Genomic DNA, 15,326 nt, shown 5'->3' with positions numbered 1-15,326 from the left:
AGCACTGGACACACCTGGAAATAGAGCTGACCTCTCCCTTACAGATGGGTTCTCTCCACCTATTTTCTAAGCCAGCTCCTGCGTTCTTTGCCTACTCAAACCACCCACTGAAATGAGGATGTTTTGCATGCACTCAAAATGAGCAGGATCCCAATCTCTTTCTTCTTCTGAAGAATATTTAGTTAATTAAGGTGCTGAAATAGAACTGAGGCATTTACAGTTATTATCTAAATTATTGTTATATGTCAATGTTTTTATCTGAAAATAGTATGTTATGTTATTTGAGTTCATAAAAGACTGTGCAAGTGCTGCTTGCCACTGTTATTATACAAATACTGATTCTGTAATCAGAGACTGAGCTCTCACAGGATGGACCAAAAGTCTCTGACAACAGTTAGTGGGAGGTAGTTAGTGGGAGATGTCTAAACAAAGAGCACTGAAACTGGGTAAGCACATGGGGACAATTCCCTTGACATTCCCTTCCAATTTCTTACAGTCTTTCCTTTCGGAAATTCCTGAAGGGATTGTCTATGTTTTTTGTGTTTAATACATTTTTTGCATGTTACATATAAATTATATATATTATGTAGAAAATGGTTACGAGCTAATAGTCATTTTCCTTGTCAAAGACGTGACAAGAGTAGACATAAGCATGAGACTAAATTAGTATTGTAAAAACAAATCTTAAAGGGTCATCTGGTCCACAGCAAGCCAAACAGAGATCAAAACTTCAATTTGTTTTCTTCATTCTGCAGTCTATATGTGTAAGCTATCTTAAGGAATGGAAGCTCTCTGACAATGTCCAAATTCTCTCCTAGGAAGGAACAGCAGCAAGTATATTGATCCTGGTTAGACACGCAGTTCAATCATGCTGAAGCCGAAGCGAGACCAAGGTAAGCATTGCTTATAGATATAGCAAACCCAATTGTGTTAGTAATTAGAATTTCAGTCATAGTTCTGTCACTGTTCTTTATGTGCCCCACATACAAATATCCTGTCTCTACATATTGATGAAAAGAGGAATGTAGCATGGCTGTACTAGGTCACACCAAAGGTGATTTCGCTTCTGTCTGTGATGCCAAGGGGAGAATGCGGGAATAAGTAGAGTGTATGCATATGTACAACAGGTATTTCCAGTCATTTGCAGTCCTGGGGCATTTTGAGGTTATCATAGTTCTGTCGTTTTCCACTTCTAGAGTTCTCTTGTTTGGATATGAAGGCACTAGACGAGTGCCTTCATTCAGTTTGCCTTTCTGACTGCCACTGAGCACTGTTGTCTTTTTCACGCAGCTGTCATTAACACCAAGATTTCCGAGTCAATGTTCAGCTGGGAGCTCATCGTTTCATGCATGATTATTGTGCATCATTTATTTATATTCAATTTCACCTGCCATTTTATTTGTCTACTCAATCTTGCAAGGATCTTTTGCAATTCTGTCTGTGTTTTTGCCAACTATGAATCTCAGAACAGATAGGAAGTATTGTATGGACACTGAAAATGGGGAAAAAAAGCCACAGTAGAAATGTCCTGCAATGAAAAAAAAAAAGGTGTCTTTGCATTTTGGGAAATAAATGGAGATCATTAAACAGCACAAAAAAAAATCAGTAGATTTTGCCTGATTAAATCAGAGATCATAGAATCATAGAATAGTTATGGTTGGAAAAGACCTTAAGATCACCGAGTTCCAACCCCCCTGCCATGGGCAGGGACACCTCACACTAAACCATGTCACCCAAGGCTTTGTCCAACCTGGCCTTGAACACTGCCAGGGATGGAGCATTCACAACTTCCCTGGGCAACCCATTCCAGTGCCTCACCACCTTCACAGTAAAGAACTTCTTCCTTATATCCAATCTAAAGTTCCCCTGTTTAAGTTTGAACCCATTACCCCTTGTCCTATCACTACAGTCCCTAATGAAGAGCCCCTCCCCAGCATCCTTATAGCCCCCCTTCAAATACTGGAAGACTGCTATGAGGTCTCCACACAGCCTTCTCTTCTCCAGGCTGAACAGCCCCAACTTCCTCAGCCTATCTTCATATGGGAGGTGCTCCAGTCCCCTGATCATCCTTGTGGCCCTTCTCTGGACTTGTTCCAACAGTTCCATGTCCTTTTTATGTTGAGGACACCAGAACTGCACACAATACTCCAGCTGAGGTCTCACACGAGCAGAGTAGAGGGGCAGGATCACCTCCTTCGACCTGCTGGTCATGCTCCCTTTGATGCAGCCCAGGATACGGTTGGCTTTCTGGGCTGCAGGTGCACACTGAAGCCGGCTCATGTTCATTTTCTCATCGACCAGAACCCCCAAGTCCTTCTCCGCAGGGCTGCTCTGAATCTCTTCTCTGCCCAACCTGTAGCTGTGCCTGGGATTGCTCCAACCCAGGTGTAGGACCTTGCACTTGGCATGGTTAAAATTCATATGGTTAGCAAGATGGTTTACTCTGCAGCATTGCAGGAAGAGTAAACGTGATCCATTGTGTTTGGATCAACTTTTTGAAGGGTAGTATAAGCAGTTAGGTAAGAATCTGGTAAATCCGTATTCTGATCATATTATAGGAAGGACTGGAAATCTGGTGAATGACCTGTCCCATTTTACCCACTCCACGGCCATTTAGCTTTAGATAGTTTATCTCCAAACCTTCGGAGACTCTTCTGTTACTCATTTTCATACTAGTTATAGAAGAAATAAGCTTTCATATTTTAAACCCAACCCTTTAATATCCTAAAGGACAAAGGATTTTTTTTAAAGCAGTTAGTACCCTGTAAATAACTCCTTGGAAATGTGGCCATTGAAGGCCACTCCCTGTCACAAAGCTCGGACAAAACACAGTTCTAGGAATATTGCTTGTTTTTTCACTGCATAATTGGCATTTCTCAGAGCAAGGATTTTGAATTAGTGACTAAGTGGCACCAACCTCCTCAGGTACCTAAATATAACTACAGATGCTCAAGTGAAACGTGAGTTATATTTCTCCTTTGATTGCCCAGGTGTTATAGCAAACAAACACGTTAAAGCTCTCTTCTGCTGTTTGGCCCAATTTCAGCAATTGCTGAGCCTTCTCTAGTGCAGCCTCCTGGCAAAATCCTGTGCAGCTTTCTCCCAAAGTCCTGCACTGAGGCTATAATAACCAAAAGCTAGGCTACGCTTGAGCTCAAATGATAAGACTGCAGCTATGGAAAAGCAGCTGTTTCATCATTACCTTCCTCAGTGGCTGACATGGAAAGGAAAAGAGTGCGAGATGTTGACTGCAGTAACAATGGTCACTTTAAAGGAAAGCTGAAAAATGTGAAGTGTGACTGTAAAGTAGCTAGAGATAATCAAAGTGCATTTTGAAATGTTAAATCATAGAATCATAGAATAGTTATGGTTGGAAAGGACCTTAAGATCATCGAGTTCCAACTCCCCTGCCATGGGCAGGGACACCTCACACTAAACTATGCCACTCAAGGCTCTGTCCAACCTGGCCTTGAACACCACCAGGGATGGAGCATTCACAGCTTCCCTCGGCAACCCATTCCAGTGCCTCACCACCCTAACAGGAAAGAACTTCTTCCTTATATCCAATCATGCGTACTTGCATATTGAGCTGGATTTCCTGCTGAATGCTTTGTAGAGATACTGGACCACAAGATTTCTTGGTTCATCATAATTTCTGGTGTAATTTATTAGGTTCCCATGTGTGTTGCTAGTGCTAGAAGCAGGATTGAATCTGGAAGCAATTTTCCTTTAAATCCATATTAGAAACCAATATCCAGAAGACTTTTCAAGACTAGAATATGATGTGATTGTAAAGCAAACAAAGGAGCAACATTATGAATGACAGCTTTACTAAAACATTAGGCTTCACCTAAGGCCAAAATCATGCGTAAGTGGAATAAAATTGCCACTAACGATCCTAGTCATTAATGTTTAATAATGCATCTCATTATGTAAAGTTCTTATTGTAAAGGAGTTCATTGTAACAATTAGAGTGCTTCTCTTCTAATTTATGGGCACCTGTTCTTTATTACCATGGTATTGAAATCAATACTGAAAAATGCTTAGGTACTTAGCATGCTACATAATGTGCTGTATACAACTAGGATTACACCACCTTCACTGAGCTCTGCTGTCACTGAATATACCTTCTGCTGTTCAACACCATACAGTTATTAGCTGCAGATCAAGTTGACATCTACTAAAATATATTCTTCTGTTCTAAACTGAGGTCAAATCGTTCTCCCTGTAAATCTAAGTTTTATAGTGAAGGCAGAAGTTATCTGAATGAGTATGGAATCGATCTTTGTAAGCCATTTTAAAATGATATTTTCTGGTTTCTATATTTTTAACTTCTCCATTCCAAAGTCTCTGTCACTGTTATATACCACTGCTATATATAGTACACATAACATAACTGTTAAGTCAACTTTCACGGCATTCATTACCATAAGATGTCCTGACAGAAATAGTTGCTAGGGATAGTAACTGTGTAGCCTCAGACATTTCATGTGAGATGACACACTAAAAGCCCATTATCAATTCACAGCTCACACATGCCAGTTTGACTCTAAAAATAATCTTATTCTTTGTACTTTTTCATACATAGCCATATAATTTGTATAGAAAGTCCAGTTTATGTAATATTTAACTTCAAATGAGCCATGGTGTTTTCTTGTGTAATTACTGAAATTTTTTCTTGATATGTATCTGTGATTATGTTTAACAAGCAACCCTTCAACAAGTATGCAATGCTTAAAATAGTAACCCTTTTAACTTCAGCAAAGCATCAGTGAGGTTAGAGAGCTGTGCCCTACAATTGCTCAGACCCAGCAACAAACACAGGAGTAGAATGAGAACCCTCCCAGGTTCTCTTAATCTTCTAGCACCTTGGTTTTAAAACCATCCAGCCCACTGAGATTTCAAACATGTTGTTACTTACAGCTATTAAATCTAAGAAATGGTTTGCGGTAAGTTGAACTTCAAGCGGGCACCTGTAGGAAGCCAGGCGTGGCTTTCTAGATTCTATCTGATTCCTCAACTGTCAGGCAGATACTAGGCATGCCTCAGGCATTATGTGGCTTAAGGTGTCCTTCCAGGGACTAAGCCTGTTCTGGTTTAGTCTTAGAAGTACATGAGTCAGACCAGACACACTGCCTTTCTCTCTTTCTAGGCCATCCTCCCATTTATTCAACCTACAGCTGCATTAGAGCAATGGCTCTATGCAATAAATGGACTTTAAACCACTTAAATCTCTGATCTGACCCTTGTGGTCACTCATGTTCTAAGCGAAAGGATTTAACATATGCTGTCTCACACCTATCCCAGAATTCACAGTATTCTCTTCCTGTATAAAAGCAAAACCAAGGAAAGTGGGGAAATATCATAGCACCAGTATGGTAACAGGAAATATTGGCAACAGTCCATGAAGACTTTTTAGCACAATAAAGAAAACTGGTCCGCGATACATGAATACACAGAAATAGCAGAATCAACCTACTTGTCATGGGAACCCAAATGAAAGATCATTCCCAGTTATGACTTAAAGGTATGATATGCCCATAAACTATAGCATCTTTTTTACATGAGAATGGATTTCTTAGACACTTTGTTATGCAAATTAATGTTTTTCAGTGCATCCTGTACTAGATGTACTAAATATTTGCTGGTATCTCAAAACAATGCCACAAATATTGCCCCTGAGATTCAGAAGAAGGTGAAAGAGGGTGAAACTGTCTTCATAAAATGAGTCTAACAGGAGGAACCTTTAGAGAAAATCTGACTGATGTCGCAAATACATAAAAAGCATAAGAACAAAGAAATACTCTGCACTATGGAGAAGTTAGGATTTGGATTTGAGCATTTCAGACGCAAGAAAACACTAACAACAGCTAGGACTTGCTTCTAGTGCAAATTAAAGGCTATTCTTTAGGGGTTTTTTTCTGAATATGATTTACAGATGCTACATCTGCAAGCCATATCTTAATTACATTGCTCTGATGGTCTGGCTTTAATGTAGTTTTTTAAACATGAAGTTTGACAACCCGATAGCATTCATTGAAAATGTTTATTTAAATTATTATTTTGCATCCATTTATTTATTTATTTAACTTAAAATAGCCATTCAAATGAACAGTCCTGAAAGATTGCTTTGTTCAGAAGGATAATACTAACAGTGCAGAAATGTCTGCAATATAATTACATTGTCAATCTATTTTAAATTATGCAGATAATTACAGTTTATCTTCACAGAAAAATACTCTGGACTAAAATAATTGTCAGATGTAATCACAGAATCGCCTTAATTCACTTGCTCAAATGTGGCAAATGTTTTAGGTCTTGGTTTAGGCTAGGGAATAGAAGCGAGTAACGTCTTTGCTTTGGACAAGCATTGCTGCTTTATTCTCTAGTTCAGTAGAGACTGGTTGTTTCTATTTCTGTGCCTTTCCTGTGTAAAGTGCTAGTTATATCGACCTGTGTAGCAATTTTGTGACATGCACAAATTATGTATCAGTCTCTCTTTGTACAGAATCCCAGCTTTGTGATGCAGTACAAGGCTTTTGTCTGGTTTGGTATCAATCACTGAGATTCTGCTGCTGTAAAGCAACTGGAATTGTTCATCAATCTTCCAGTCCAATAGCTTTGAGGTAAAATTGATTTCTTATGTAAGCTTGTGAAGAACTGGAATGTGCACCTCTCTTATTCATAGCTCAGGATCGGCAGTAACGTAGAAGGTATGAAAGCAGCAGCTTTTAGGACATCAGAAATGGGAGTTTTAATTGCAAATGTCTGACATTTACTCATGGGTGGACTGCATACTGCACAGTAACTAGATAGCACTTTGAAAATAGAATATTTAGATTCTGAGAGATGAGATCCTTGACGAGCATTAGGTGTTTTGCAGGTTTGGTGTGTTTATTCTGTGCTGGAGAGCTTCACGACAGTTTATATACTTCAATTCCAAGAGGGATAAATTTATTCCACTCTGTTTGAATCAGCTACAGAAATTAGAAGAAGCTTTGAGTTGAACTACTGATTAATTTACAGCATCTTTTCCAAGGACCACAAAGGACTCCAAAACCAAAACTCCAAAACTCTTGACTCTCGTCTTTGACAGAAGACTTCTTTATCTGAAGTTCTGTGACAGTCTCCTACCTAGCAACTAACATTTGAGGAGCTGTATTGTTTCCCATTTCTTTTCAATTTAGTCTGGGGGTGGTTGTACAATCCTTGCATAGCCACCAACACAAATTCTTGAATCAAAGCCTGAAAACGAGGTTTTGTATTACTGTGAATTTAGTCTACACTGAGTCCACCATCCTCACTTTGCTATAAAAATGCAAATTATTTAAGCCTAGAATATAAATAATATTCCAGACCTAGATACCAGTTCCATACGGCTGCTCTTTCACTAAGTTATTTTGTCCAGTTTCTTTCCACTGAGAAGATAATCAAAACACTGCATTAATGTTCTGTAGACAGAAGAAAAACAGGGATAAATCAGCCAACTATATCACAATTATTCCCCTGTCTGCAAAATAATTACCTTGATAGCCATTTTTCTTACTGTTTGCTCTGACTTTCAGAACTCTTTGCATTAATAATGAGGCTATGCATCTAGATACTAACTGTAGTAGGGCATAAGCTCTGCTAAAAGTCACTGCTTGTGCAAAGATCATCTTATCTATGGGTTCTACCCACATCGTTAGTTAGAAGCGCAGAAATGAGCATACTTGCATCTGTATTGCATCAATAAACAGGGCAGGGAATTTGTACCACTAATGACAAAATATCACACCCACAAAAGGGGAAAATGTAACACAGACCTTTGATGGTTCTAGTTTCTACTCCTTACTCATGTTATATAGTCCTTTATCCCATATAAATACTTATGATTATGAAAGATAAACATTTTACAGAGGTGTTACCCACCAGATGGTGGTGTCACTGTTTATGATTGTTTCCAGCAGCTGGAATCAATATCTGAAATGTAAGTCAGACACCGGAAAACTTTGAAAGTGTTTTTTACTGCGACTTGGAATTGCAACACTGGGATCTCTGACCCTTGGACACTTGCAATTTAGCCTCTCCCAGTGTCTTGGTGCTTCTGTAATTTCATATAGCATCAGCAGAACTTAGCTCAGCATGCAAGGAAAGAGCTTGAAATAAATAGCCTTCATGTTCAACACAGGCAGAGTATCAAGGTCACCTTAGGAAAATCAATACATGCCGAGAACAAAGGGCCAACACAAAATAGAACATACTGTTATGGCAATGCCCAGTGCTGTACACCACTTACTGTCAACAAATGCTCAGAAATAACAAGAGACAGAGTGAAACCCCTCTTATCATAGTTGTTCGGAAAGCAAAGCAACTGGAAACGAACCCATTCCACAGGCATGAGTCTTGATCTCCTCCTATGAAATGGCTGGCAACCGAGTTGTCTTAGACCAGGGCACAGGAGGGGAACCATAGACAAGGTCTGCTGGTTTTTACATTGCATAGTTATTTCTTTGAAATAAATGTTTTGCATTAGTTCTCTCAAGCTTCTTATTACCATGGATCTAATACATGCATATGGTTTATGTTATAAGCTAGTGGTGTGCTAGATGTAGTTTAAAGGATCTGTTAAAATGCCACTACGTGTAGAAGACCCAAACTAGAGGAGTTTATATATATATATATATAGTGTGTATATATGTATATATACATATAGTGTATTTTTCTGGATCACCTTCATTTCCCACATTCTTAACTGACTTTCAGATTGTGGTAGAACTGATTGCAGGCTAAGGTCCCTGCAGGGCAGGTAGGGTAAACGGTTCATTCAACTCTGAGATATTGAAAGGATTAAACAACTGTGCCATTCAGAAGGCATTACCCAAATTCCTCTCTGAGGAGAACTGCATGGCTAACGAACTACACAAAATCTGCACAAGATTTCAGAGGGCTAACTTGCTTAAATTCAAAAAATCATGTTTTGGCCATCACTTCTGCAGGGATTAGTGAGAATGGGTGCTTTTGGAAGTACTTTTGAACAAAAGAACAGATCAGTTGAGAAAATATAACTTTGGTACTTCCCATTTGCTTTGTTATCTTAATAGAATCGAGCTAGAATGAGGTACTAAGTATCATTACTTTGAGGCTGAAGTGGAAGGCCTTTATTCTACAAATGCCTGCATTAAAAGTGAAGGGAAATCCAACTAGCAGTGTGAGGTAAATTCATGCATAAGAAAATCAATGAGCTATGGCAGTTGTCTGAAAACCTTATTAGTTCAATGAATCACATTTATATAGACACTAATAATTAGAATATAAATAAGGCAGTCAGAATAATGTAAAATAGCCCATCATATAATACTCTATATGTCAATGTTATTACTGTAGTGTTACAATTACTGAAGTTTAATAGAGAAATGTAAGACACACACAGAAAGTAATTGAGATAAAACAGCACAGTAAATTGGTGGAGTACTGTGAGAGTGATGAGCCACAGTTATTAATTTCAACAATTACAGACTTACAGAGCAAGTTCTGCTTCTCTTATCCCAATGAATGATTGTATTAAAGCATAGTCCACACTCCTAATATAATTCCCCTACCTCATAAATCTGTAAGGTTTGTTAAACATCCCACCTGGATTTTCTGCAGTGCTGTACTGCTTGCTCTGTAGAATGTCCCTGCTCTTTGAGGTACCTTTTCTGAATGTAGCAGGCATGCCATCAGCCTGCCTCAAAGCCAAGGACATTCATGGATCTCAAATGAAATAAACTAATTCTTTCTTGTGTCTCCCCCTATGCTACAAAAGGAGAAAATAATCCAGGAAGATACAGTAGTGGTTGTTTCTACATTTCAGTGAGAAAAGCAAGATAGATGTTTTGCTTAGCCAAAGTAATTGCCATTTTAAGAAAAAAAGTCAAATCCAGAGGAATACTAAAATCCTAGGAAGCAAGTCAACCTGGAAGTGCCTTGGCATGATTTACATCAGACATTTCCTGGAGAAGAATTTCCATTGGAGAGGGGCAGGGAGAGGCTCTGCTTGTGGTTTAAGGAGTAAAGGATACTGTGACTCAGCTGGCTTTGGAAATCAGCTGTATGAGATTTCATGATCAGTCAGAATACGCACATAGTGAAGTGCTTATAGGGTAGGATATCCAGCAAAAACCTTGCTGAGCTTCTCCTAGTTGAGCTCACACATCCCGTGAGCTCTGTCTGGTCTTAAAATAGCCTGAAAAATTAGGGTGACCTAATTTTCCACACACCCACAACATCCAACAATTAATTCTTTCATCCCCAAAACAGTCTTCTCTCCTCCTAGTTGCACATGTGTTCCTTCTGCAGCTTCTTCCTCATGCCACCTTCTAATCCCAGAGGGCTGCAGAGAATCCTCACCTTGATTGCCTTGCAGATTAGGAAAAAGAAGAGAACATGAGATTTACTGTGTCAGTGGCAGGGAGGGAATGCAAGTATCCTGAGACACTTCAATGCTTTTAATGAGTGAAATTGCACTGTGAATAAAATGCTTTCAAAGAGAGAAGGAAACCATTTTCTGAATGTTTGCAAGTTCAATATAGTAATTAATGTTTTGCATATCTGTTAATAGGGGAACAACTAAGGCTGGATGAGACTGAAAATACCTGTTCTAAATTTGAATTTTTTGCAGGCAATCAGAAGGACAATTAAAAAGGATAATGTGCAAATAAGAAGGGAAGATAACAGCTTGAAAATTCATTAAAGGAGAGGCTCAAGATTTTTTGATTTGCAGAACCCATTCAGTGTAAATTCTGCATCTTTCCCAGGATTTATGCTTGGAAATATTTAGACTTCGGGAAAGATCAGAGGTTTGTGCCTGTTTAACAGTATCACCTATGAGTCTGAATAGAAGGGAAAAACATGTAAAGCTGTGAATGGGAATTACTGCTGGGACACACTTAGGTGTTTTCATGCCACCGTAGGAACACAGAGATTATAAATCTGGGTCACTTTGTCTCTGGAAGAAACTCAAGAATTCATCCATAGACCTTGTTTTTTTTCCAGCTGCTTTTCTCCAAAGGTATCTAAGTGAGATCTGTCAGCATAAATCCTTCCATGAAAGAGCAGCTTCTACATCCGTCCCCACACTATGCACACCCTTTTCAGTCTGCTTCATGGGAGGTGTCATGTCTGATGAGGGGAAGGAGCAGTGTCAGTTTTAGGGCTCCTGTGCATATTTCACAAACACCAAAATAACTCCTTCCTGTTGTGTAGATGTCTATGTTTCTCTGTGTCAGCTTAACTACAATATGATAGCACTAGTTGCTATTCATATGAAAAACTATTAAGGGCTATTCCAAGTGTATACTTCCATCTCTTTTGATACAGACCAGTTAATAGGATTTAGTAGAGTAAAATGAAAAGTTGAAATATACTTTCTATTAAAACAGACTCAAAGTCAAGAAAAAGCATTACAGTTTCTCAAACGAGCTATTTCAAGTTTGAGGGCATTTTCAGAATTGTATTTCAGACACAGAATGTCCAAATCTTAACTTTTTACACTGGTTTATATTCAAAGGGATGTACAAACTTTGAAATGTTTCCTATGATGGAAATCCTTTTCCTCCACTAGTTTAATCTGTTACTTCTCCTTCTGCTGCCCTCCCTCATTGCCCTCCCCCTAAAAAGAGGAATTAATAATGTTGATCTTTGAGGTACTTGTATAAAAATTAAAGGAACCTCAAGCTTTTATAATATAATGTGTATGTGTTCACTTTAAAGTCTGACCAAGTATCCATTGACATCAATGACTAGACCTCTTTTGGATAAGACTAGTCACTGATGAGATTGGATTATATTAGTCGCTGAAATGAAGATGCTGTGTTGCCAAACTCTCTGCCTATATTATGAATCTTAGGTAAAGACCCCATTATTAGTTTGTGCTTGCACCAAGCTTTACAAATCACCACAGTATTATTCATTTTCAGTGGTATATTTTGTCTTTAATGTTCAGATCTCTTCACATTTCTCTCTTTTTTTATTAAGAGCTATGTGTAAAAATACTGTTAGTTCATAATCAGGCTGAAAAATTTATATATAGAAAAAATGAGTTGAAAAAAACAACCAAAATCTGTTTACCCATAAAATTAACACATGAAACTTTATGATTCAAAAGAAAATGTCATAAATATAGAAACTTAAGTAATTTGCATAACTCAGACAAGAAATTTCTGTAACCTACTGCTTTTATCAGTATTATCAGTATTATGTTAAATGATCTTTTCCTCCATTTGCTTCAATGAGCCCTGATAACATTTGTCTGTCTTTCTGAGTTGAAATCATGTTAGCATGACAAACACTAGAAGAGGAATCTGCTGGGAATGATTTCTAAGGAGCTTGGTAGAGCAGTTTATAACGATACCTAATCCTAGAACTTTAGCTATGGCCTTTATTAACCAGGGAAATATTTCCAGTTATTAAAAAGATGAACTTCAAGCACCAAATTTTACTTGAAAGCACTAAAAATAAAACCAAAGCCAAAGAAAAGCAGGTTTGGGAAAAGGAAACAGGAAATCTGCTTATGGGGGAGAAAAAAGAAGCAAGTTTCCAAACCAGAGCTGAGTAATTATCTAAGGCCAAACTCTGGATGCCAAAACCAAGACAAAAACTCCCAATGTGACATGACAGGCTGTTCCCCAGAGGTCACATCACCAACAGTGCCACTGTGCCTTGTCAGTCATACAGCCTTCCTCATGGAGCACTGAAGTCAGGAGACATCAAGTGGATCAGAAACATTCTGTCCTGCATTCGCTGGCTGAGACAAATTTGTACACTATCATATATTTGCTGTGTTTGGTTGTTTGCCTTCTATCAAAAGAAAGATGTTCCAAAACTCTTTAGGGTACAGTACAAATGAATCCATACCCCATATGTTGCTATTTATATACACTTAGGGCACCCAGTGGACCTGGTTATGGAGCAGGTCCTTGTGTTCAGTTACTATTCTGCTCATAAACATTTAAGTGGAAACAACTAGATATTGCCATGTCTGCACTTAAATTGCTCGTTGTAATTTCACATCAGCTTCTATTCCAGTTCAGTTTTCTGTGCAAAATATCAGTATCTGCTCATGTATTTTGTGCAGACTGTGTAGCAAGAAGTTTAATGTAAAACATCTGCAGCAAGACAAGATGATCTCATAAACATTATTTCTTGCAGAGGTTCTGACTATAAACTACACTGAAGTATGTTTCCACTGCATCAGCACAATCCTACCTTTGCATTTACCTTTTATCATCCAAATGGAGAACAGAGGAAAATAAAACATACAGGGAAAAGTCAAATTTCCAGGCACATAATCAGTGTGCTCAGACAGAACCTGACAAAGCTCTGAAAATTATGTCCCTAATCTGTAAACCTATTCAGTAAACTGCATTAAATATCACTGCTGAGTATCTGTTTATGTGCCTAAATTCCCAGTAAGCCATATTGAAAATTGCTTTCTAATGTGGAATCACTAGAGCTTTTTGATAGCGAAAACTCTACACACAGGCTAAACTGTTCCAGAGTAATTCATGTAGTCAGCGATTTGCAATTTTCAGACCCTAATGGATACAGTAGACACTTAATGGATGTCTCCACTTCAGCAGCAGCATTGTGCTCCATCACATTACCCTGCAATAAAAGCAACAGCACACAACATAGTCTCTTAAAAAACAGTATAAATTACCCTTGGAGTTGAGATTTAACCTTGAAGGTTGGTATCCATACCCAAGTAATTTCTCTTCAATCATGCCTGTTAGGCATTTTCCAACGGATAGGAAAGTTGCTCAGTATCAGACATGTTTCAGCTCCAAAGGTACTTGCATACAGTCTCATCTGTGTATAAAATATAATAATGATGCAGCTTGCCATCAACACACAAATAGCTTTTGTCAGCAAACATGCTAATTACAAAAATTCGTGTTCCAAGACTTTCCGTGTTAGTTCTTTAATGGACTGAGCACATTAGCTGTATTCTCATTACCTCATTTTGGATATGAGGATGAATGCAAGTCCCAACACAGATTTCAGGCACTAAAGAGTGCAGATTATAAAGATTCACCTAATAGATGATAAATTTCACAAACGAAAGAGCCATTTTTATACAGGAAAATGCTCTGAATGGAGTATCTATTAAACACTTAATGCATGCCATTTGGAATTCAGTGGAGCACGTGGATCCCCTCTTACCTTGTGAGATTTTATTAATAAAATCTGGGCAGTTTGCATGATTTGTACCCTCCTATTTGATCTTTCTAGTTCAGAATGTTCAGCATCCTCAGTGGAACATAAGCAGGTGAGTTATATATTTGTTCTTCTTAGATGCCTATAAGAATTTTTCCCTTTTGTTATGATCAACTAAACTGGAGTAGGATTCAATTGATAAAACATACTCTTAACTCCAACTAACCTGTAATATGACAAATCAGAATACCAGAGCCACTGCTGTATACGCAAACATGACAAAACCTGACTGTCTAGTGACAAGTAGTTCATTGGCTTGTGTGACTTTAACCAAAGTAAATTAATTTTGGGGGGACAATTTAATAAGATTTTCCAAGCAAACTATAAGAAAAAAGCTACCCTGGCCTCTGCTGCTGAAGTAGCAAAAGGAATAAAAGTACTGTTTACCAAACAGGAAGTAAAATCGTGGGAAGAAGGCTCATTTTCAAACCTCGAAACTTGGCTTTATGTACATAAGTAAATTGAGGAACGCAGTACTGTTAGGTGCTGGTGAGTTCTCTTCTTTGGACTTTAGTAAATCCAGGGATTAAATAACAATAAAAGCCCATGGATGGCGGGACAGCCTTTGTTTCAGATGGTTATGCAGGAGAAGAAACACAGCCCTGTGGTACTGAGTTCAATCCCAACTCACACTGTAATCAACACTCCTGTACTTAGTGCCCAGGCAGAGCCTCACTTGACAAGGAGAGGTTCCTACATGCACAGGCATGGACACGTCAGTAGATCACAGGTATAATCACTGTGTCTTCAGTGGGGGGAGGAAAGAACTGTGAGAAAAAAAACTTGAGTCCAAAAACTGCCTAGAGCCTAAACACTGGCAATGACTTCTCTATTTAGGACTGAAAGGAAGGTAGGAAGTCCTATTATGTGCAGGGAAGGAAAAAGATGTTGAGGCTCACTGGTAAAGTGTACGAATTGAAAAGTACTAATTTAACACATGAGTAGTAAATGGAATGATGGCATCTCTTCAAATGAATTCATAAATTAAGAGGTATTTCACATTAAGGGAATGTTTTTGTTGGTCATAAAGAAATTAAGAAAACTGAAAACCTCTGAGTAATACATTGTCATTGGATCCACGGGTTATT

The 15,326-nt window shown here is 38.4% G+C and overlaps 1 protein-coding gene across 1 annotated transcript in view; it reads left to right on the top strand.

Moving 5' to 3' along the window:
- The first annotated feature begins 838 nt into the window (after positions 1–838).
- The window catches only part of SLC39A10 (solute carrier family 39 member 10), a 108,709-nt gene continuing 94,221 nt past the window's right edge, over positions 839–15,326 (top strand). Inside the window, exon 1 of the mRNA XM_061457207.1 lies at positions 839–893. The gene's annotated coding sequence lies outside the window, so the exon portion shown is untranslated. The remainder of the gene's footprint in view (positions 894–15,326) is intronic.

Source organism: Pezoporus flaviventris, unplaced genomic scaffold (assembly GCF_033815535.1).
Source record: "Pezoporus flaviventris isolate CSIRO_AGI_PZ_B2104156 unplaced genomic scaffold, CSIRO_AGI_Pfla_v1 ptg000001l, whole genome shotgun sequence".
In the NCBI taxonomy this organism is placed as follows: Eukaryota; Metazoa; Chordata; class Aves; order Psittaciformes; family Psittacidae; genus Pezoporus; species Pezoporus flaviventris.
Note: the sequence above shows the minus strand (reverse complement) of the source record. Positions and strands in the feature narration are given on the sequence as shown.